Source organism: Pseudorca crassidens, chromosome 10, assembly GCF_039906515.1.
Source record: "Pseudorca crassidens isolate mPseCra1 chromosome 10, mPseCra1.hap1, whole genome shotgun sequence".
Lineage (NCBI taxonomy): Eukaryota > Metazoa > Chordata > Mammalia > Artiodactyla > Delphinidae > Pseudorca > Pseudorca crassidens.
The window spans coordinates 29,261,322-29,285,484 of record NC_090305.1 but is presented as its reverse complement, the minus strand read 5'-3'; the positions used below and the strand labels follow the sequence as shown (position 1 = coordinate 29,285,484).

At 43.8% G+C, this 24,163-nt stretch overlaps 1 pseudogene; it reads right to left on the bottom strand.

Annotated features, from left to right (window-relative positions):
• Nucleotides 1-6,302: 6,302 nt before the first annotated feature.
• The window catches only part of LOC137232890 (large ribosomal subunit protein eL24-like), a 66,046-nt pseudogene continuing 48,185 nt past the window's right edge, over nucleotides 6,303-24,163 (bottom strand).

Genomic DNA, 24,163 nt, shown 5'->3' with positions numbered 1-24,163 from the left:
CAGTCCTCTGGATGTTATTCTCAGCAAAGTCCATTGAAAGGAGAGTACGGTTTAAGCCGAGAGAGGTTGTCAACGATATGAAAGGACTTACTTGCCCTCCAAACTCGGGCTGTACAATTCTCCAACAGAAAAATGGAGGACAAAATGCAAGCCACGCCTCAGCGCAGGCTCCCTTCCCTTGATGGAGGGAACGGAATGTTCACTCAAAGATGTTTCTCTGTACTTGGAAAGGGGTTCCTGGCCTTGTTCCTATGTCTGACACTGCAGCTTCTTTACAACTCAGCCTCAGAGATAGCTTTTTTTGCCTTAAACATCATCATGCTCTTTCACTATTTCCCAATCTGGGAATCTATCCTAAGGAATAATCATTGATGCAAACGAGAATTTATGTAGGAGACTTATAGCATCATTGCAACAGTGAAAATTTCACAACCTAGATATCCACCAGGAGGGAAATATTTAAATTATATTATATATTGAAATAATGGAATATTATATAGTTATTACAATAATATGCTTTGAGAATAATGTCTTTCCATATGTTTAGTTATGTAAAAATCTTTGTAATATAACATGAAATTAATGTAAATATTAGTTAAGAATATTGTACATATACGCATATACATACACACGTTCTCAATTTTATTTGAGGTATTGAAACCAGGCAAGACGCTGTGGAGCCCTCCTGGGTACAAAAGCCTTTCCATGTCCCCCAGTTCTTGTTTCTGGAAAAAGACTTTATTCCCCTAGGCCTTCCCTGGGTTCCAAAGAGCAAATTCAAGCAATTGCTAATTATAGAAGTGAGTGAATGCAGAAACTGAGGAAAAGCAGTCAAGAAACAATAGTGTAACATAAAACCGATAAAACCTGAGTCCTAGTTCCTCCTCAAGGGATATCCATAACAATCTGATACTGTATCTTTGAGTTGTTCTGCAGGAACTAAGGCCCCCACCCAGGTGAAGGACGCTAACTACCTGCAAAGATCCCAGACCGTTTGGAACCAGAAGGTTGATGATTGAGATTGCCGGTAACCACCGTTACCTCCGAACAACCAATCAGAAGAAAGTCATGCCCCCTGCAGCCTTCACCCCAAACGTTTCCTTTAAAAACTATTCCCAGGGCTTCCTTGGTGGTGCAGTGGTTAAGAATCCGCCTGCCAATGCAGGGGACATGGGCTCGAGCCCTGGTCCGGAGAGATCCCACAGGCTGCGGAGCAACTAAGCCCATGCACCACAACTACTGAGCCTGTGCTCTAGACCCTGAGAGCCACAACTGCTGAGCCCATGTGCCACAACTAATGAAGCCTGTGCACCTACAGCCCGTGCTCCGCAACAAGAGAAGCCACCCCAATGAGAAGCCCGCGCACCGCAACAAAGAGTAACCCCTGCTCGCTGCTACTAGAGAAAGCCCATGCACAGCAACGAAAACCCAATGCAGCCAAAAATAAATAAATTTTTTAAAACAATTATTCCCTAAAAGACATTGGGGAGTTTGCGTCTTTTGAATATGAGCCACCTGTTCTCCTGCTTGGCCCAACAAAAAACCTTTCTCTGCCCCAAAACTCCGTTTCTGTTTGTTCGGCCTTACCGTGTATCAGGCACATGGACTTGGGTTTGATAACAATAAGGTAAAATGAATGTAAAAATTAAAATATTTACAGTGGATATGTAACTGGCATTTAAAAAATATCACCCAGTCCCTAATAGGCACTATAATAATATTTGTTGATTAAAAAATAATGTTACCGAACAAAGTTCATGTCCCTGACAAACAGTGAGGCCAAACCAACCAAAAAGTCAGTCTGGAGCAGAGAACGGTTTAGTGCAGGGCCCAGCAAGGAGAAGGGGTGGCTCATGCTCAAAACCCCCAAACTCCCTGCTGGTCTAGGGGAAGAGGTTTTTATAGGCAACATTTGAGGTGAGGGCTGCAGGGTGTGTGACTTTCTTCTGATGGGTTGGTGGTGAGGTAGTGGGGAGGTGCTCCAGGAATCTTGTGCTCAGCCTGAAGTTGCCATCCTCCACCTGGGTGGGGGGCCTTGGTTCTTCAGAAGGGCTCAAAGATATTGTTACGTCTATTACTTGAGGAGGAACCAGGACCCTGCCCCAAGGCTGCACTGTTGTTTCTTGACTACTCCTCCCTTGTTTCTGCATCCCCTCTCTTCTCTGATCAGCAACTGTTCGAATCTGCCCTTTGGAACTCAGGGAAGGTCACGGTGGCTGAATGAAGCCTATTTCCTACAAATAAGAAATGAGAGACGCAGAAAGGTTTGTACCCAGGAGCTGCACAGGGTCCTGCTCCATTTCAATAACTCTACAGGAATACAAGAGAATTAACTTCAGGTCCGTGAATGACAACTTACCTCTCTCCCTTGCAGGAGAGTGCAATGGGTAATGGAAAGTTTGAGAATTCTTAAATTAGAACCTTTTTCCCTTATAAAAGGACCTTCCCATCCTTCACCTTGTGACTTCTGAGCCTTTTTTAGAGCATAAAATGTGCTTATTTGTGCCCATCTCAACATCCTTAATCTGGCTTATGCCCAGAAAAGTTATTCATGTCTTAATCTTCATCAGTGAAATAAAAGTGGTGACCGGGGAGATAATATATGTAAAAGAGGCTGGAAGCTATATTTATTGGCACGCAGAATAAGTTGTTGTTTGTATGGTAATTGGAGTAGCCCTGGGAAATTTGCTCCCTCCCAAATCTTTCTTTCCTTCTAGCACAGTATGAAATGCTGCATTAGAGGGTAATTTGTTCGGCTTAAGGCATCATTAAAATGTAAATACCCAGGATATAGACTAAGCCATTCTCAGTTATAATTAGTTTATCACGTCCTTTTCTATAACTCCAGGATCTGACCCTGGGTCCTGCTCGATGGGAGAGTGGATGCCATGAGGAGTGGGAGCTGGTGAGGAAGAAACACACAGGACCAGTGAGAACCAGGTGAGTTTGGCATGATGAGAAGGGCACAGAGCAAGGAGTCTGAACACCTGGATTTGAGCCCTGCCTCAGCCACTAAAAGTTATGGGAGAGGCTGCTTGGAGAGGGGGTTCAACCCTGCCACCAGCACAGTCCTGTCTAACAAAAGCAAATTACTGCCACCCTGGGCACAGGCAATGAGTCCCAGCACAGCTGTTGCCCAGGCCAGGTGGCAGTCTTCGAGATCTGACACAAGAATATTGTCCACGAAGAATAACTATGAAACTAAAGAGGGACTTCCCTGGTGGTGCAGTGGTTAAGAATCTGCCTGCCAATGCAGGGGACACAGGTTCCATCCCTGGTCCAGGAAGATCCCACAGGCTGCGGAGCAACTAAGCCCATGCACCACAACTACTGAGCCTGTGCTCTAGATCCCGCGAGCCACAACTACTGAGCCCTCGTGCCACAACTACGGAAGCCCGCATGCCTAGAGCCCGTGCTCCGCAACAAGAGAAGCCACCACAATGAGAAGCCTGTGCACCGCAAAAGAGAGTAGCCCCCACTCGCTGCAACTAGAGAAAGCCTGTGTGCAGCAACGAAGACCCAAAGCAGCCAAAAATAAAGGAAGGGAGGGAGGAAGGAAGGCAGGAAGGAAGGAGAGAAGGGAGGAGGAAACTAAATGAACCAATCAGCCCCTCTCTCGGGAAGTTTTTTTTTTTTTTTTTTGACAGCACCATGCAGCTTACAGGATCTCAGTTCCTGACCAGGGACTGAGCCCAGGCCACAGTAGTGAAAGCCCGGAATCCTAACCACTTGGCCACCAGGGAACTCCCTCTTGGGAACTTTAAAGCCTAGACTGAGAGAAGGACTTAGCCATGGGCAACAGCCGATGATCCACAGAGGTGCAGGAAGCAGAAACCGCAATCAGGGGAGGCCAAGAGCCAGCAGGAGCCGTAAAGGAGACAGACGAGTTGGTTTTTATCTTCTCAAGTCATTAACCTGTGGCAGCAGAAGTAGCAGGAATAGCAGAGGCAGAGATAAGAGGAGTGAGGCTGTCACCAGGTGTAACGCTTGGGTGGGACTAAGAATTCCCTAATTCTGGGTATGTGGCCCGATGCCTGGTTTCTGTGCTGTATCAACCTCTGCAGAACCTTAGAATGTTCCAACATCCATAAAGCCTGGGTGTATGGCTGCTGGGATTGCGTCTTACATTTTCCACTTGCCTGCATGGACCAGGGTCTCCTACCACACACTCTTCTCCAACACACACACACGTACATACACACACACGCACACACACATGCATATCCCCCATCAGAGTAGGGAACCAAGATGTGCCTCTGTTGCTTTCAGCTCCAGAGTCTTGTTAGCTTGAGATAAATTCCCCTGATCTGTTTTTTTCTAAAATGAAGGAGCTAGATTTCACTAGACGGTCTCTAAGGTCCCATCCAGATCTTGCCTTTAGAATTGCATGAAACCAACAAAGATGTGAAGAGATTAGGATTGAAACATGTTTTTATTATAGTACCTTCGCCCACATTAAGGGAGATGGTGTCTAAGAATTTACCCCTTCCTTGCTGTGGAAATCCAGTGACTATCATGCCTTGCCATGACAAGAGTCAAGACAACAGGGGAGAGCCTGAGATGACTGAAGTGTGTGTGTGTGTGTGTGTGTGTGTGTGTGTGTGTGTGTGTTGGGGAAAAGGAGCTGACGAGTGGAGAGATGGAGAAGTAGAAATTAGTTCAGAAGACAGGCTGAGAAGCAGAGTGGGCTGAAACAGTCAGGACTGAATTAAGAAAGCTTGAGGTTTGCTGCTTTCAAACTAGTCCTAATTACATTATTTGAGTGTGTATAATGGGTCTGGTGCCTTTTCTCCAAATGATGTTGACACATGTCTGCTCAAATAAATCAGCGCTCCTATCTCTATGGACTCATTTTGTGGGAATGACAAGCACACATGCTGACTGGAATAGAGATGAAGAGAGGGCACAGCAGCAGGAAAAAGAAAGACAGGGACGTACAATTGATCAAACCTACCCTTTGCCACAGGATAATATCCAAACTCCCAGCTATATGCGTGCCTGGCCCTGCCTCCATCTTTGCCTTCCCACTGCATATCCTATGAGCCAAGCATATTAAGTTTCCTAGTGCTTTAATTGTATGTCATTTTCTTTCTTGCCTTTATGGCTTTATGTATCCTGTTCTCTCTGCTGGAAAAGTCTTGACTCCCTTACCTCTGCAGTGAATGCTTCTTCTTCCTGCAAAACATGAATCAAAATTCATAGCCCCCAACTGGAATATAAACCCTGATAGGGCAGAGCCCTTGCTGTCTTGTTCATGACTATATCTCCAATGGCTAGAGCGGTATCTAGCACTTAAGCTGGCACTCAGTCATTGTTGATGGATGGATGGATGGATGGATGGGTGGGAGGATGGATGGGAGGATGGATGCAGGCATGCATGGACAGTTCATAACGCTTTCCCTTAATCCCCACAGGCCCCTTTGCATGCAAGTCTTCCCTTTCCTGATGTCCTTTCAGCACTTTGTACATATCTTTATTAGGTGTTATTCCCAAGAGACTAAAATCTCCTAAAGGGAAGATAACATGCAGTAGTAGAGGCAGAGAGTAATGAGAGTTGGGGGAGGAGGAAACCTGCTACTTACAACCACAAATTTCCATTTACCAAGGCTGGATTCTGTTAAATAGAGATCCCCTACTGTGCTGTTGAGCTCTCAAATACCCCATTAGCCTGGGACCTGGGACCTGGGTACCTTCTCAGAAAGCAAAGAGAAGAATTTTAAGAGGCATGAGGAAGAGAGCAGGAAGGTGGTGTCACTGGGTGTCTGTGCTGGGACTGTGGAAAGTCACTGTTAGTGATAAGGTTGGATGACAGTAGATTTGAAGATATTGCCTTACAGCATTGTAAACCCTCCCTCTGTCCCCTTAAGTCTTCAGGAAGTCCTGTGTCACATGCTTGGAGTGAAAGTTTCAGCAGGAAGAAGGGGCAGCACCTAGAATTTTGCCAGGTGATTCATCAACCTGTGAACTCAGGAAAAAACAGGGGCTCAGACCAGAACAAACTCTAAGCTTCCTGGGAATGTGGTTATCTCAGGATGGGCTTTGCACTCCCATGGGGCATAGAATGGGGTTCAAGACAATCATGTCTAGATATTTGGGACCAGGGAAGGTCCAGCTGATGGCTAACTCCTAGAAGGCTCTGAACAAATTTGTTGGGGAAAAAAAGAAAGCAGAGATGAGAGGAAATGAGTATAGAGGAAAGGGAAAGATGTGAATATGTATGCCTTGTTTTAAGAACGGAATCCCTTTTTTAGAGTCAGATCTTTATTTTAAAATCTGATCTAACAAATAATAATTAATTGATTTTAAAAATCTGATGTGGCAATTTGACATTTTCCACCAACTCAGGGAGCAGAAACCTTCACGGGCTTCACAATATTTTTCTTAGGTGCTGCCTTCGAGGGAGGCTTAGCAGCAGCCTTTGCTGTATTTTTAGGTGCTTTCTTAGCCCTCTTTTGCTTCCTTGGCAGCCCTGTTAGGTTGTTCTAGTTGAGCCTTTCTGATTCCTCTTAGCCCTTATATCAGCAAGGGCTATACCGGTGATGGCCTCTGGAATTTGACTATACCGTGGGCTCCTTTTAAAATTTCTTCAGCTCTCCCTTTTTGTGCTTTCTTCTGGAGACAACAGTCTAGTTTACCTGCCAAGGATTCCTCTTGGAAAGGAACGCCAACTTGCAATTTGCGTTATGAAGTTGGAAAACCTTCCAGTAGGTCCTGGTGTAGAGCCTCTGGTGTCCAGGGTAGATTGTATACCCACCAAAACTGCAGAGCTCGACCCTCTTGTCTGTGGCTGCTAGGGAAGAGGAAAGATGGCAAAGAGAAGAGCCGGGTCTTGATTATTTAGTGCAAATATGGAAATGAAGATAGTACCCTTGTAATAATAAGAGCTACACAAAATTAGAATTTTCTCTCACAAACTGTCCGCAGAGTCTTTAGCAAAATTAAAAATGGGAGAACATTTGTCTTAACCTCTCATCCATTTCGTCTCAGATGTCAGGTGCTCTCCCAAAAGCATTTGCACTGCCAGAGGACAACTTTCTAACCCCAAAAGACCTCTAAAGGAAGGAATTGTGTGTGTGGGAAAAGGGAGGGAAGGTTTTATGCATGAGATCTTTAGGATTCTCTTCCTTTTCTCTGGGTCAACAAAGTTCCCCACTGAATCAAGGAGTAATTAGAGGTTCCACCTTGAGCCCTCACGCCCTTTCCCTCTATAAGTCCTCCTGCCCAGTGTTGAACACATTGGTGGACTTAATAACTAACTGATCACTGATCATCTTTTTGGGCTTCCCCTCCAAAGGACCTTTCTCTGCACTGGAAGCCTCCACACCTACAGATCTTTGTGCCACATGGGAATTTTTTTTTTTTAAGAAAAATCTGTAGGTGAAAAATTACTAGTGAAACTGTGTGCGTATATGTGCATGCAACATGAAAGTATAGCAGCACCTAAGGAGCTCAAATCTTGGTTCCTGTAAAACTGCAAATGGATGTGGTATTAATAAAAAAAAAAAAACACAGTGGAAAAAACATAACTGTGTGTTTGCTGTGCCATCTGTCCCCACCTTCCCTTCTCTGCGTTCACGGCTCTAACTTAGGATCCCTGGTATCTCGCATCTTGTTCCTGATTTACCTAACAATTTGTCTCCTCTCCATCAATTTCCATCCTCCATCAACTAGTCTTAAAATGCTAGTCTGATTCTGCTCTCAGCTGTGCCCTATTAAGAAGAAATAAGACTAGACTGTTGGGCTTCCCTGGTGGCACAGTGGTTGAGAGTCTGCCTGCCAGTGCAGGGGACACTGGTTCGTGTCCTGGTCCAGGAAGATCCCACATGCTGCGGAGCGGCTGGGCCCGTGAGCCATGGCCGCTGAGCCTGCGTGTCTGGAGCCTGTGCGCGGCAACAGTAAGAGGCCCGCGTACCGCAAAAAAAAAAAAAAAGAATAGACTCTGTCATCAGCAATGTCTCCTGGGCTGCTGCTTCAAGTTTCTGCTTTCTTGGGTGGAATTTAGTCCTTCCTATTCTCCAAACAGAGTACTTCTTACAGGTTCCTACTGTTAGAATTCATTGTTTTCGTGTCTGTTTCCACACGAGATTGTGATCCCCCAGGATCCAACCATGCCTTAGTTCTCTGTAGCTCTGTGGCTCTGGCCCAATTCACTCACTACATGACTGTTTGTTGAATGAGTAATGGGCACGAAAGAAACATTTTTAAAGTAATTGGGAAGCTACAGTATTCAAAGCTCCCCACAGTTTGCAGTGAGACCAATGTAATGTAGTAAAAAAGTAAAGATTTGGGAATAGACAAACTCAAAGTTTCAATTTAATCACTGTGACCGAGTAGCTGTGTTGGACAAGTTCTATAGCTCCCTGAGCCTCAGGTACTTCCATCTGGTTGTTACGAGGATAGGATGCAGGCTGTCATGTTTCACATCCTGACTTGACTTCTTGCCAGCTACGAGATATTAGGCAAGTTACTTCACCTCTTTGTGTTGTACTTCACTTTTATGGGTATGCAAAGTAAACCTCAACAAAGCTGTTTTTATTTATTTTTTTAAATTAATTAATTAATTAATTTATTTATTTTTTGGCTGCATTGGGTCTTCATTGCTGTGCATGGGCTTTCTCTAGTAGCAGGGGCTACTCTTCGTTGCAGTGTGCGGGCTTCTCATAGCGGTGGCTTCTCTTGTTGCAGAGCATGGGCTCTAGGCGCACGGGCTTCAGTAGTTGTGGCCCGCTGGATCTAGAGCGCAGGCTCAGTAGCTGTGGCGCACAGGCCCAGCTGCTCCGCAGCATGTGGGATCTTCCCGGACCAGGGCTCGAACCCGTGTCCCCTGCATTGGCAGGCAGATTCCCAATGACTGCGCCACCAGGGAAGCCCAAAAAAGCTGTTTTTAAAAAAAGGAAGGGAAAGCTACCCAGGTCTTGTCTTCCCTCCACGGGTGAGGATTGCTCTTCTTAAGCATTAGGTAGTGCTTTGTTCATCGTGACCGCTTGGCACGATGTGTGCATCAAAATGTAACTGGATTGATTCCAACGTATGGAACAAATGGCCTCTATGTTAAAGCCAGGTTATAATTACTTTAACTTCCTTTGAAGGCTATAGCCCTTCATAGAAACTTGTATTACATTAAAAGGCGTAGAGTCCTTTGGCCCAGGTGCCTTGGCAGTCACCCTGGAGTGATTGGCTTCCTGGGGACGACCATGACATGGAAACTAGAAGGGCACTCCCTGTGCACTCCCACCATGCAGGGCACACAGCTCCCTGCACCCCCAAAATAGGAAGCACCCCTTTTCCCAGTGAATCTTGGGGAAATGGGCTGGTAACATAGCCATGAAATTGTCCATTTGGCTTAAGGATTTGAGATGAACTTCTGCTTTCAGTACCCTCCCTTACCAGCTAACCTGTATTTTCTCTGCCTGGGAGCAGTAGGATGAAACTGAACTATTTGTGTGGTTTGGTGTATCATTACGGGCCTATGTGAAATTATGAGTTTAAATGAACTAGAAAGAGAGAATCCTCTTTGACTGTGGGTGTTGCCTGGTTATCTAGAGAAAAGAGTGATTACCTACTTTAGATTTGTCATAGGAAAAATAAAGTGTCCGGCTCCCTTTGTGACAGCAGAATAAGGAGCGATTGGGTCACTGATGTATTAGTGGAGGGTGAAACAAAGGATCTGGTTTCCCCCTGCTGACACCCCGTTTAAAAACATAGAGATAAATGAGTGTAGCTTCTCGGGCTTCCTTGGTGGCGCAGGGGTTGAAAGTCCGCCTGCTGATGCAGGGGACACGGGTTCGTGCCCTGGTCCGGGAAGATCCCACATGCTGCGGAGCAACTAAGCCCGTGCTACTCAACTACTGAGCCTGCGCTCTAGAGCCTGCGAGCCACAACTACTGAGCCTGCGCGCCACAACTACTGAAGCCCGCACGCCTAGAGCCCGAGCTCTGCCACAAGAGAAGCCACCGCAATGAGAAGCTCGTGCACCGCAACGCAAGAGTAGTCCACACTCGCCACAACTAGAGAAATGCCGCGCAGAGCAACCAAGACCCAACGTAGCCAAAAATAAAAATAAATAGATAAATAAATAAATTTATTAAAAAGAAAAAGAAACTCATTGGTATGGAAAGGACAGATATTGAATGCCATGAAAGGAGTCGCTTTGTGGAGTCCCAAGGGATATAAATGCATAAACATAAGGCTTCTGATATGTTTGGGAACCACAATAGCCAATATAAACAAATCATCTTTAAAACTGTAACTTGAAAAAAAAATACAAAAGGAGATAGGAAAATGAAGAAAGTACTTTTGCCAAAATGCCTCTCAAACAATAAGAGGGAGGACGAGGGGATAAATAATAGATTGGATGATTTTAAGAGGCCTTAGTAACCATTTAAGTACATTATTTGAAATTTCTGAATATTTACCACAGAAAGCCTGTGGTAAACACAATCCATGTTGATTATTTGCCTGCCATTAACATTCACACACACACACACACACACACACACACACACACACACACACAATGTTTTCAGACCAGGTCTTTTTAAAATACCCTCTTGAGAGGACTTACTCAATGGAAAACAACATTAATTATTGGATTACTTCATCCAAGCAACAGAAACCGTGCAAAACGCTCAACTTTTGGGTGCAGACATATTTCTGGAGTCATGCCCTCAACTTGGAATGCAATGGCATTCATTGATGCAGTTCTGTACACAAAATGTGAAACGCAGCCTAGGTGATAGTATTTAACGAGCTGACTGCCTTTAACAGAAGCCACAGAAATGGAGTAACATGGATATCATATCTATGATTTAAAAGTGAGATCATTGCCGTGTTTTCCAGTTTGGGAGAGAAATAGAAAAGTAGGAACCTGAATGCAGGAGAGGAGTATCCACAGAAGCTAAGAGGACCATATTAACTTTTTGGTTCTAAAGGGGTACAGGTCAAATGACGTTTTCTTCCTTCTTTCCTTCCTTCCTGTCTTCCCTCCTCCTTCCTCCCCTTCTCCTTCTTTCCATCTCACAAATTCCCTGTTTGTAAAGTTCAGGCAAGCTTTTAATTTTTTTCATGTAAAGTACCAGGAAGTTGCCTGTCTTTGAAACCTAGAGCAATTAACCAATTTGAGGGAAGAATGGAATTCAACTTATTCCAAAGCCATCTGGAAAATCAGCAGTGTCCTTACACTGCTGTCCATACTGCTTTATGAGAAAATGAGACATGGTAACCAAATGGCCTTTTATTAAGCAGTCTATCCGTTTCCAAAATATTATCCTAATAGCTCAAGAAACCACTGAGAGTAAGAAATAAGTCTTGCTTGAATCAAATGTAAGGAATATGAAAGCCGCGTGCATCCTTCTCCTCTGGGATTGGTCCATGTGGCACATTAGAAGGGTATATTTTTTCTTGCCCTTTTAACTCATGTAGAGCTGTGGTGTCAGAACTGGTTGTAAGGGGTGTAATCCTGAAGAATCTTATGCAGAAGAACAAGATGCTGAAGGGTCCGAAGGGTCAGAGATTGTCTGGGATGCTCCAGAGATGCTTTTCTTTCCCTGTGATTCCCTTAGCTCTCAAAGTCAGTTTCTTTTAACCAGTTTTAATCCAATTCCTTCTTTCCTTGTTCAAATTTACTCTTTTTTTTCCTTTTTTTTTTGGCTATTGGGTCTTCATTGCTGAGCATGGGCTTTCTCTAGTTGAGGCGAGCGGGGGCTACTCTTCATTGTGGTGCACGGGTTTCTCGTTGCGGTGGCTTCTCTTGCTGTGGAGCACGGGCTCTAGGCGCGTGGGCTTCAGTAGTTGTGGCATGCGGGCTCAGTAGTTATGGCGCATGGGTTTAGTTGCTTCGCGGCATGTGGGATCTTAGTTCCCTGACCAGGAATCGAACCCGTGTCCCCTGCATTGGCAGGCGGATTCTTAACCACTGCGCCACCAGGGACATCCCCAAATTTACTCTTGACTAGGGTAGCCAGGAGCTTTCATTTCTTTCTAAAATTACCTCGTGCTTTAAGAGTGTCTTTAAAATCTCCATGTCTTTAAAAGATCTGCATGAACATCGAAATGTCTCTATTTCTATTTTGCAAATCTAGTAACAATGAGTCTCGATCAATGGCTCTGATCTTACAGTGATCAATGCGGTCAGCAGAAGCAAAACCCAAATGCTTGACTGTGTTCCTAATAACATGAAATGTCACAGGACAGTGCGTTGGCGTGTAAAGTCGCTCATGCTTTGCACTTGGAAAGTATACTTAGTATCCTTGGTGCCTGCTTTTACTAACTAGATTTTTAATTACAAATGTGCTCTCATTTTAACAAGTAAAAGCATAGTGAAAGTATGCTATAAAAGTACAGGAAACGTTAATAATCTCTCCCCTCATTACCTCATCCCCACTCCCCACACTACACTCCCCACTTTCAAATGAACACTTTGAATTCCCATCAAGTCAAGGGCTCATGAGTACCTGCGAGCATCCTTTAGTGCAGGCTGCAACTCAGGGAAGAAAGGAAGCAATCACAGGGGTCCCTTCTCTTCTGTGGATAGAAAGATTGGGCTATAGATGCTACCAGACATACCCTGGGGCTGTGTTCCAGAGGAAGGATCCCACCTCTCTGTGACTCTTCCTTTTAATGGGGCACATATTGGGATGTGCTTGCAAGTAGGGAAAAAGAGCTTTGCGCTTGAGTACCAAAAGGGTGAGCGTGGATGCCAGCTGTTCCCAGGCTTCTAGGACCATTATCTGCTAGCACCTGATAGCCTTGTGAGAAACTGAGTTGGAGTCTCACCTCCCCAACCCCAGGGAGGAGCAGTCCCTGACCCAGCCCACTTACTGCTACGGACACTAAATGAGACTCAGGGGCCAAATATCCAAGCATTCTGCTTGTCTCTTTAGAATAACTTATGTTCAAAGCTTTCTTTGTGTTTATCCATGTGTGCGTATCTATATCTCTATGTAGATGTACACATATGTATCGCATGTATCAATGTATGTGTATGTATGCATCCTCCATATATATCTATACAGTATATGTATGTTATGTATGTGACACATAACACATATATAAAGTGGGGACTTTTTGGTTGGGCTTTTTTTTGCTTGTTTGTTTGTTTGTTTTTTGGCCGCGTCGTGCAGCTTGTGGGATCTTAGTTGCCTGACCAGGGATTGAACCCGGGCCACTGCAGTGAAAGCACTGATTCCTAACTACTGGACCACCAGGGAATTCCCGTAAAGGGTTTTTTTAGTATCAAAACAAAAAAGGAAATGAAATCTTACTAGACACGTTATTCTGCAACTTGTTTTTTGTTTTCATTCCGTGATTAAAGTTGAGGAAATTGAGGGCCAGAAAGGTGAAATGATTACAGTCCAGGACTAGGACCCATTTAGTGACTGAACAGAATTGAAATCTTTATGTCTTCATCCCCTACGCTGCCTGGTCTTGATGCTACCCTCAAAGCAACACAGACCTTGCCTGAGATGGGATTGGTAGATGCAAGACCCTTTGCTGCACCATTTCTGCTCCTCTACAGAAGTGCAATTCATTCCAGATCCTGCAGAGCTGAAGCATCTGACTAGGCGAGTCTTCCTTTTTGTTCCTGTCTAATGAAGAGACAACAAGTCCCAGGGAGGGTCCTCTGGGCCTGAAAGTGGCAGATGCCCTAGAGGCAGAGTAAATAAGTGACCCAGAGAGATCAACTCTAAAAAGTCTGTCCTCTCTAATCCTTATCACAAAGTCTGTTTGTATCTAATAAATATTTCTCTTGGTGGAAGATGGCGGCTTTGTTTCACTATGAGGACAATAAATCCATCTCTTCTTGGCACAATGCCGTTTCTCAGTTTAGGGGAGTGTTTTCTAAGTGTCTTTGTCTGTTATTCTGTGTTATTTAGATGAAAAATTCCGGGGACAATTGTCAGATATTACATTGTATTTTTCGGGATTGTTTAAGAATAGAGAATGTGTGTACCGTAACAAACTCCAGGTACATAACAGTAAATGGATAAATGATACTAATGTGTATACAAGCTCTTCTAAATGAACTGTCAAGTATTACACTGTAACACCTGAGACGGTATTCATGGCACTACACCATTCGATATAAGGGACTTGAGCATCCTTGGATTTTGGTACCCACAGGGTCTCCAATCCCCCAGGGGATACTGAGGACATCTGTATAGTGCTGGGAACGTTAAGTACTTTGAAGAAAAACAAAACTAGGATGGGGACAAGAGAGCAGTCGGGGGTGGCATTTCAGGTAGAATCGTCAAAGAAGGGCTCGCTGGTAGATGACATTGGAAATAAGCCTGAATCAAGTGAGGGAGTGAGATGGCGGATATATTAGGGGGCAGAAGGAAAGGCAAGATTTGAATACACAGCAGATAAGTGTCGCTACCGCAGTGACCTACTTATAGAAATGTGCTTCTACGTAAATGAGCGCAAAGTATTTTCACTTCTTACACATTTAGCTACACCACTGTACCCTTCCTGTCTGCTCATCAAAGTTTTTATTAAATAAAAATGTCTATATAACAGATGCCATTGACCCTCCATCTCCTTCAGAGTTAAGTGTCAAAGTATCATCAGTGGCCCCAAAGTCCTACCTACTCTGCCCTGCCTGTAACCTTCTCCCTCCCCTCTGCAATTCCCTTTCTGACCCCATTTCCTACTACTGTGCCTCTCCCTCACTCAATTCAGCCACTCTGGCCTCCTTCATGGCCTTGGAACTTTCCAGTCATACTTCAGCTTCGGGACCTTGGTACTTGCTTTTTCATTTGGCCAGGATGCTCTCCACCCACAGGGCTTTTATGAGTCACTCCCTCACCGCTCCCTGGTCCTGACCCACATGCTGCCTCCTCGAGCATCCTTTCTTGACTAGCCTTTCTACAATTGCAGCCTCACCCCACAAACAAACTCCTTATCCCTCTTCCCTGCCTTATTTTCTCCTTAGGGTTTAACATCAGCTAACACACTATAGTCTAAGGTCTTATCTAATTTTCTTGTGTGTCCATGAGGTCAAGGATTTGCGGGGGGTTGATTTTGGGGGAGGGGTTTTTGGGGGGTGTTGCTCACTGTTGTATTGCCAGCACCCAGGACAGAGCCAAGCAACCTGGTAGGCACTCAGTAAATACTTGTTGAATGAATGAATGATTGACAACTTACTTGACAAAATGATCAGCTTTTTCACACTGTTTAGCATTTCAACAGGTCACATCAGAACCATAAAGACATAGTTAAACCTGGGCTTAATCTAGGACAGGTCAAACTCACTGTGCATTCCCTGTCAGGGATAGTCAGGATCCAGGATTGAGATATGAAGCAAGCCAAATACTACCAGGGGAGCCAAGGTCAGAATAGACAAAGCCCTTGCACTGGGAGCTGTCTAGATGAAGGGCTGTTGTGATGCTGTGATTTATAAGAAGAAATATATATAATAAGGATATGTATATATATTCAAACTTCTTTCTGGCAGAGCTCCTAAAACCCTTGGAATTTCCCAAGTGAAGAGAGCAACAAAGGTGTCTTGTTATGTTGATGGGTGACTTTTGGAAGGAACCTAAGGAGGCTAACTTGCCAGGAGAACCAACCATTTAATTAGAGGGTTGGAACATTCAGTCCCAATTCGCACCCCGCTCCAACCTCTGGAAAGGGGAGAGGGGCTGGAAGTTTAATCAATGGCCAATGGCCAATGATTTAATCAGTCATGTCTGTATAATGAAGCCTCCATAAAACCCTAAAAAGACAGGGTTTGGAGAACTTCCAGGCTGGTGAACCTGTGGAGGTTCAGGGAAAATGGTGTACGTGGGAACCATTGGTGCACATGGAAGCCCTGTGCCCTTTCCTCATATCTTGCCCTATGCATCTCTTCCACCTGGTTGTTCTTGAGTGATATCTTTTTTTTTCCAAAAGTTGGTAATCTAGTAAGTAAAACGTTCTGAGTTCAGTGTGCTGGCAAATTAATCAACCCCCCAAGTAGGGGGTTGTGGGAATCTCTGATCTATAGCCTGTTGGTCAGAAGCCCAAGTGACTGCCTGGACTTGTAATTGGCATCTGAAGTAGGAGGGGAGACAGTCTTGTAGGACTGAGTCCTTAGCCTGTGGGATCTGATGCTATCTCCAAGTCAACCCTCTGTATCTGCAGGGGGATTGTTTCCAGGACCCCCTCGTATACCGAAATCTGAGGATATTCAAGTCCCCTGTATAAAATGGCATAGTATAGCAGGCCCTCCACATGCACAGATGCAGAAACCGAAGACAGAAAGGACCAACTGCAGCGTTAGAATTGGGTTGAATTGTAGGACACGCACCTGGAGTCAGAGAATTACTTGGATGTACGGGATCCCCCTGCCCCCATGAACACACACATATATGTTGGAAATTCACTCTAGAACTTTAAGCTGTGTGACTCTCAGGACGGAGAAGTTGCCTCCAGCTACTCAATGGAGACTTGTTGGAGGAAGGACTGGACACTGTTTATGGGTTAGCTCCCCATACATAGCTGGTCTTTAAGCCGCCCATCCAAGAACTCCTATACCCACTCTTTTCCCTTCTCCTCCACACCTGGCAACCAGCATCCTCTCAACTCAGGGAACGTGCTGCTGTCCCTCCAGTGGAAGGGTAGATGAGACCTATTTGTCTTCACTGAAATGTGAACTAATCCTTATGGCTTCATCACTACTGGATGGGAAATTGACCCCACCAAGCCGCTGGGGGAATCCCTTGAGAAGTTTCACCACTTAGTTACCATCATGTGGCCTATCTAACATTCAGTAATGTTCAATGTGCTCAATAAATGCTGGCTCATGAATTAATTATCTATTATTTCTGTCTCTGGTCAATATAGAGCATTTACTCTAGAGTTCTCTACAAGACTGTGGGCATTGTTGGTAATTAGATTATGCCCTAGGGATTGGTAGATGAAAGTAAGCCTGTCCCAAATGTCATAGTTCAGAGTCCTAAGTATAAAAATCCATAATCGGCTGCCTCTTTAGGAACAAAGAGAATGATGGCTTGTCTTCCCCGAGAAGGATATGCAAGATGGACACAAACAAAAAGTCATTGCTGTAGGGACATGAGATTTTTAAATGACCTGGGAAAACCCAGTGGTATGGAGCCCTGGAGTTAACCCTGTGACTATAAAAACCAAGCTGGGAACAAGGCTGTCATCAACACTTACGCAAATGCTCTCAGGAGAGAATGCTACGACTGATGTTGGGTCCCCCAGGATGCTGCGGAAGTTTGAAGATAATCACCTGTGACACTCAGGCTTTCCTTGGGACACAGTTTTAAACAACTGACCTTATTTCTGAGCTGAGTGGATGCCAAAATTGAATTTCTGCTCAGTTGGAACCAGATTCATTCCTAGCCATCTCTCAAGTGAGTTGGCAATACTTGCTTTGCATTCTTTGTCCTACTTATGCAGAATTAATTTGGGGTCATTTTGAAGTCTTTCTCCTTTGGGCTGGGAAGGGGGGAGGGAAGCAGCACGCGACATTCCGGGCCCACGTGGCATTCCGGACTCACGTTAACCTCTGGGTGTGTGTGTCTGCTTTGTTCTCCACTTCCTGCAAAGTCTTGTTCAAGTAATATGGTGAGCAAATCTACAATTAGAGTTCACATCAATTTCACAAATATTTGTTGAGTGATCACCATAAGGTTGGGTACCCTGTTAAATGCTGGGGTGGCTGGCCTGGAGGAGGAGTAGGGTTTACAGAGAAATTGATGGAGGAAAGAATACAGCTCTGGAGTCAGACTCTGGCTTCTAACCCTGGCTCCGCTACAGACCAGCAGGGAGAACTTGGGCAAGTCGTACACACACCACATCCCCTCCACTGCAAAATGGGGTCATAATCCCAAATTTGAGGAAATTGTATTTGCAAACAAATTCAAATCATATATATCTCTAAAATAGCATAATAAACACACACATACATACAACACGTAATAATAAAATCACTTATTATATTCTTTTCAGTGTATCATTAATCCCTAATCTCTAGAAGTGGGCAACTGAGAAAGGGAAATAGGCCTCACACACTCAAAACAAGTACAGAGAATCACAGACGGCAAGAGACCAGATTCACATCGCTGTTACAGGGAACAGCCAAAGGAGGCACATGTTTCAAAACGTACATTGAAGGAAATAAGTGCTGTGAGCAATAAGAAAGCACTGCTTTCCTGCTTAGGGATTTGTTTCCCCCATCGTCTATCATCCAAGCCTCAGTGCTTATGTAATTAGAAAATGCAGGGTGCTTTGCTCTCACTGTGGTGAGTGTGCCTAATTTAAATTCCATTGCATTCCAGTCCGGATCAACATATAAATTAAAAGCTGTTGGACTCTCTGAGATGAGATACAACTTTTGACTTTTCTGCTTGAAGGAACAGTACCATTGCCACTCTACTAAATAACCGAAAAAAGGAAAGCTTTTTTATCTCCCCTCACCCTCATGGACTATAAAATCAAAAAGACAGGGAAGGGGCTTCCCTGGTGGCGCAGTGGTTGAGAGTCTGCCTGCCGATGCAGGGGATGCAGGTTCGTGCCCCGGTCCGGGAAGATCCCACATGCCGTGGAGCGGCTGGGCCCGTGAGCCATGGCCGCTGAGCCTGCGCGTCCGGAGCCTGTGCTCCGCAATGGGAGAGGCCACAACAGTGAAAGGCTCGCGTACCGCAAAAAAAAAAAAAAAAAAGACAGGGAAAATCATGCCCAAAGTTTGACCGAGGAAGAGTCTGATTTATTAATAAAATTGCTCCCAACAGTTATAATAATGTATATATGGGCATGTAATAATAAAACATATTGTAATAATGTGTATGCGTGTATATGTAATAGTGATGTGTATATGTAATAATGTGTACGTTCACGTGGGTATATGTGTTAGTATAATTCATATATGTGTATGTGATGTTATAATAACATAACAACTATCATCAATGGCCAATCTATAACCTCTACAGAGGCTCTAACTTTTTGCACATGTGAGATCTTTTAAGGTCAGTGACCCTCTAAGTATAAAAACAGAACGTGTGAAACCCCACGTATGGGTGTTCAGAGCTTCAGGAAACAGGTGACATGTGAGTGAAACAGATATTTAAGGCATCCACTATCCTCCAGAAGTGAGCATTTCTGGTTTTCTGACTTGAAGATGTAGATATTTTCAACCTCTTAATTCTAGGCTGCCTTATTCTTGTCTCCTATGGTGGGGCGCACACCCTATGAATAAGGCCTGTTTCATCCAAGAAAAACAGCCTTTGACAGGACACTTCCTCATCTCTCACCTGATGCAAAGCAGTTGGCCTATCTTTGCGTGACATCAACACCTTGAAGTGTGTACAAATGGTCACTTTACCAAAACGTCTAAAAGGTCCACTAAAAACTAATTCTATCTTAATTTAATAATGACAGTCTCTCTTTGAAAACCAGTTTCTGGTCATTGAGTCAAACGATTATGTGATCAGATTCTTCCCATATCCTGCTAACATAGCTTGATGATTTTAATTCATGATCATTTTTAACTATTTCATGCAGACAGGTTTTTTTTTTTTTTTTTAACCCCTAAAGCGTTCACGATGCCAAGATTTTAAATAGAAATGTATCCTTCCAGGCAGCTTTGGCAGACTATTCATTTTTTTTTCCCTTCCAAGGTGAGCCTGTGTGGGCTGGATTTCAGAGTATTACTGATACAGTGTTCCCTTTTTAAGGAGGTTCCCTAATTGAAGGTGGGGAAAAGTTGGTTGTGTAAAAGGAAAATATTCTCTTTTTATACAGTTATTGAGTAATTTGGAAGACATTGTAGAAATCATCTAAGTCTCCTCTGTAAAATGCGGGGGCTGAATCGAATTTCCTGCGTATCTCCTCCCGGTTTTAGCATTCTGTGAGTCTGTCACTCACTCAGCTTTGAACTGGGGAACAATCATCTCAGGATGTCCAAAGCCCCTCACAGGGCCTGGCCCACAGTAGGCCCCCATTACTGGTTTGTTAATAAATGAATTAATCATCTTGCTTTTTTTATGCTTCGTTCTGTCGACTGAAAAAATGCACAACGTAAAATTTGAGAATTATGTTTTATTCAGTGGACTTGCGAGGACTTAAGGCCAGGAGACAGCCTCTCAGATGGCTCTGGGGGACTGCTCCAAAGAGGTAGGGGGGGAGCCAGGATATAGAGGAGTTTTCCCAGGTAGTCAGAACCTCAAAAGATTACTGCTAATTAGAGAAAATCATACATCTCAAGTGAATGAATAATTTAGTGCTTTTCTCTATTTGGGAAGATGCAAGAGTCTGGGTTCATTGAAATCATTCCTTTGATATGCACCACAACTATCTAAGGCCAGTATCCTGTTTTGTTTTGTTTTGTTTTTTCCCCATCCTGAATACCCTCAGGGTGAACAGTCAGGAGGTGGCGTGGTGGCTGCTGGCTTGATGGCCACAACATCCTGATATGGCAGGTGACGTTTTTCATCCACAATTCCAATACCTTCTGAATATAGCAAGAATCATACTTTGCCAGTAATGGCTCACAATTCTGTTGTTTCGGACCACAGAATCTTAAATTTTCCCATTTTATGTTTTATTCTGTTGCTGTAGGGCACATACACATTCACTAACTACTTCTCAGTGCTGATGATTTTTGCTTGAGGTCCTTCATTCATTCAGTAAATATTTGCAGAGTGCCTCCTAGGCACTGGTAGGTATTACAGTGCTGAACTAGACACACTTCCCTCTAGCAAGGAACTTACAGTACATGAAGGAGACAGACAAGTTAATATAAAATAACATAGCTACTATGAAGGATAAACACAAGGGGCTGTGAAAATGGAGGAGTAGCTGACCTGGTCTGAAGAATTTAGGGAAGGTTTCCCAAAGGAAATAATTTTTTTTTTTTTTTCGGTACGCGGGCCTCTCACTGCTGTGGGCTCTCCCGTTGCAGAGCACAGGCTCCGGACACGCAGGCTCAGTGGCCATGGCTCACGGGCCCAGCCGCTCCACGGCATGTGGGATCTTCCCGGACCAGGGCACGAACCCGTGTCCCCTGCATCGGCAGGCGGACTCTCAACCACTGCGCCACCAGGGAAGCCCCAAAGGAAATAATTTAAAAATTCAACCCTTAGAATTAGATAGGAGTTAGCCAAGTGAAAGTGAGGAGGTAAACAGCATTGAAGGCAATGAGAACTAAGATTGCTGCATTGGTGTTTATTTAAAGGGCAAAAGAAGATTCTAGAAAGAGTTTAAGCAGGGGAGTGATAACGATCTAAATTGTGTTTTAGAAAGATCTTTCTAGTTGCAGTTGGAAAATTGGAAAAGGACAAGATCAGAGGCCGGAAGTGTAGGCAGGCTTTTAGAGGGGCAGCGAGGATGAAGATAGTAGCCGCAGATGTGAAGAGAATTAGATGGATTCTGGATACACAGAGGAAGAGAGACAATGGGTGTATATGTGTGCATGTTGGAGATGCTGGAGGAAAGAAGTGAAGTGTGATATTTGCTTGGAGAAATTGGATGGATGGTGTGTCACTCACCGAGATAAGAATCACCCTCCAAAGCAGCAACATTTTGGGAGGGGAGGGAAGTGATGACGAATTCCATAGGGTAGCCAAGAGACATCCAAGATGAGATGTCCGATAGCCAGATGATTCTATGGGTCTGGATCTCAGGAGAGAGTTTGGGGTTAAAATGATAGAATTGATAGTCATCAACATATAAATAGAAACTGAAGCTATTAGAATGCATATCCTGGGGAGGAGAAGAGGACTGAGGAAACCTAGGAAATACCAGTCCTTAAAGGTCACTCAAGGGAATCCCCTGGCAGTCCAGTGGTTCTGACTCTGCACTTTCACTGCTAAGCGTCCAGGTTCGATCCCTGGTCAGGGAGCTAAGATCCCACAAGCTGCGCAGTGCGGCAAAACAAACAAACAAACAAACAAACAAAAACCTACGTCATTCAAAATACTCAGCTTCCTGAGTGGGAGGTTGGTGTTAGCAGATGTAAGCTATTATATATGGAATGGATTAACAACAAGGTCCTACTGTACAGCACAGGGAACTATATTCAGTGTCCTGTGATAAAGGATAATGGAAAAGAATGTATAAAAAAGAGTGTATATGTATGTATAACTGAATCACTTTGCTCTACTGCAGGAATTAACACAACATTGTAAATCAACTATACTTCAATAAAAGAAAAAAATTAGCTTCCTGAGTGATGTCACTGGCTCAGTCTCCATTGCTAACGACCAAATTCACTCTAGGTGGTAAAGAATCTGACGAGGTACTTTCTCGTCCCAACCGGGAGCTCCCTGGAGGACAGAGCCAGGCCCGAGGCACTTAAGGATGTCTCGCATAAATGATTACTCAGTCAAAAGGATTGGCAAATATTCCTTGGTCACATGGGTGTGGAGTAGAGGAAAATTATTGTGAAGTATGTGGGTGCAAAGGTGTGCTCCTGAGATGAACGCAAGCATGTTTTCATAGATTGCAGTGAGCACTACGGACATAAGATACAATATCATAAAAATCCATCTAGGAGGGGTGTGTCTTGTGTTTGTCTCTAAGCCGTTACTGGGGCCAGGGCAGGGGCAGCACAGTTCTCTGCTTTCGCCATCTTCCCAAATCACAGACACAACCTGGAGAAGATGGCAGCCGTGAAGGTATCAGCAGAATGAAGTCTGTAAAGAGCTACAACTACAAAGAACACTTTTACCCCTGGTAACAAACTGAAAGCTAGAGCTTTGGACCCAAGACTTGAGTCACAGACATATGATATCTGGGCGATCACAGAGGCTGGTCTCAGAAGTATTTCTGCAAACAGGGTTAGGCAGAAATCCGTAACTAAGCAAATCATAGTTTCTTTTATAATTTTATAAAGCCCTGGGAAGATTGTAGTGATTTTTTATTTTGTTTTGTTTTTTTGTTTCACATAATCCAGAGCTATTTGAGATCCCATCTGTTGAAAGCTTCCAAGCTTGTTGTCAATCTTAGAACAAATGTTTTGATTTACTAAGGAGCTTAAATCAGATAAGAGATTCTGGAGGATGTGGAACCATCCAAAAATTGTTCTCTTAAGAGATTTAGTTACTTCTTAATCATGCATCTGCTACAAACTTCATGTTTTAAAAAGCTAACTTTCTGCCGGTGCTCCAGTTCTAAGAATATAATGAATCCCTGAGATTAGACCTCTTGGTAAAAATAGACTTGTGGATTAGTGGCAGATAATAGGGTACCCAAAATGGAATCATATATACTGCTTAAAAGCCTCTCAAAGTTTTAAGCTATTTGAACTTCAATAGGAATCTGAATATATGTTGGCCCAAGATGGTTTTGTAAATAAAAATCCATCACTTTTAATTTCCTTTGTAGTGGCATATTCTAATTAAAATGACATATAACATTATACTAACTTCAAGTGTACAACATAGTGATTCATTTTTTGTGTATATAGTAAATGATCACCGCAGTTAACACCATCACCACGCATAGTTTCAAAAAATTTTAACAAGAACTTGTAAGACCTACACTCTTAGCAACTTTCAAATATGCGACACAATATTATTAACTATAGTCACCATGCTGTACATTACATTCCCATGACTTATTTATTTTATAACTGAGATTTTGTGCCTTTTGACCCCCTTCACACCCATTTTGCCCACCTCCAATCCCCGCCACTGGCAACCAACAATCTGTTCTCTGTATTTATGAGGACTCAGTGTTTATTACATTTAAGGCACTTTGGTGGGATTTGCTGAGCTGTTAGTGAATATCTGAAAGAAAGCCTGGTTTAAGTTCACCCTGCAGAAGTCTTGCTTTTGACAGTTTCTCATATTGGCCACGAGGTGGCAGCATCCACCCAAGACAATGCTGCTCTTCTAAGAAAGGAGAAAGGAAAGCAGGGGAATAGGTAGGTGTACATACACAATAGCTGAACATACAGTTCATTTTTTAAAATAGACTTTATTATTTTTTTTACAGCAGTTTTAGGTTCACGGCGATTTTGAGCAGAAGGTACAGAGATTTCCCATATACTCTGTGGCTCCGCACATGCGTCCCTCCTCTATCCTCAACATCTCCCACCAGCATGGTACATTTGTTGCAACTGATGAACCTACATGGCCACAACATTATCACCCAAAGTCCTAACTTTACATTAGGGTTCACTCTTGGTGTTGTACATTCTATGGGTTTAGACAAATGT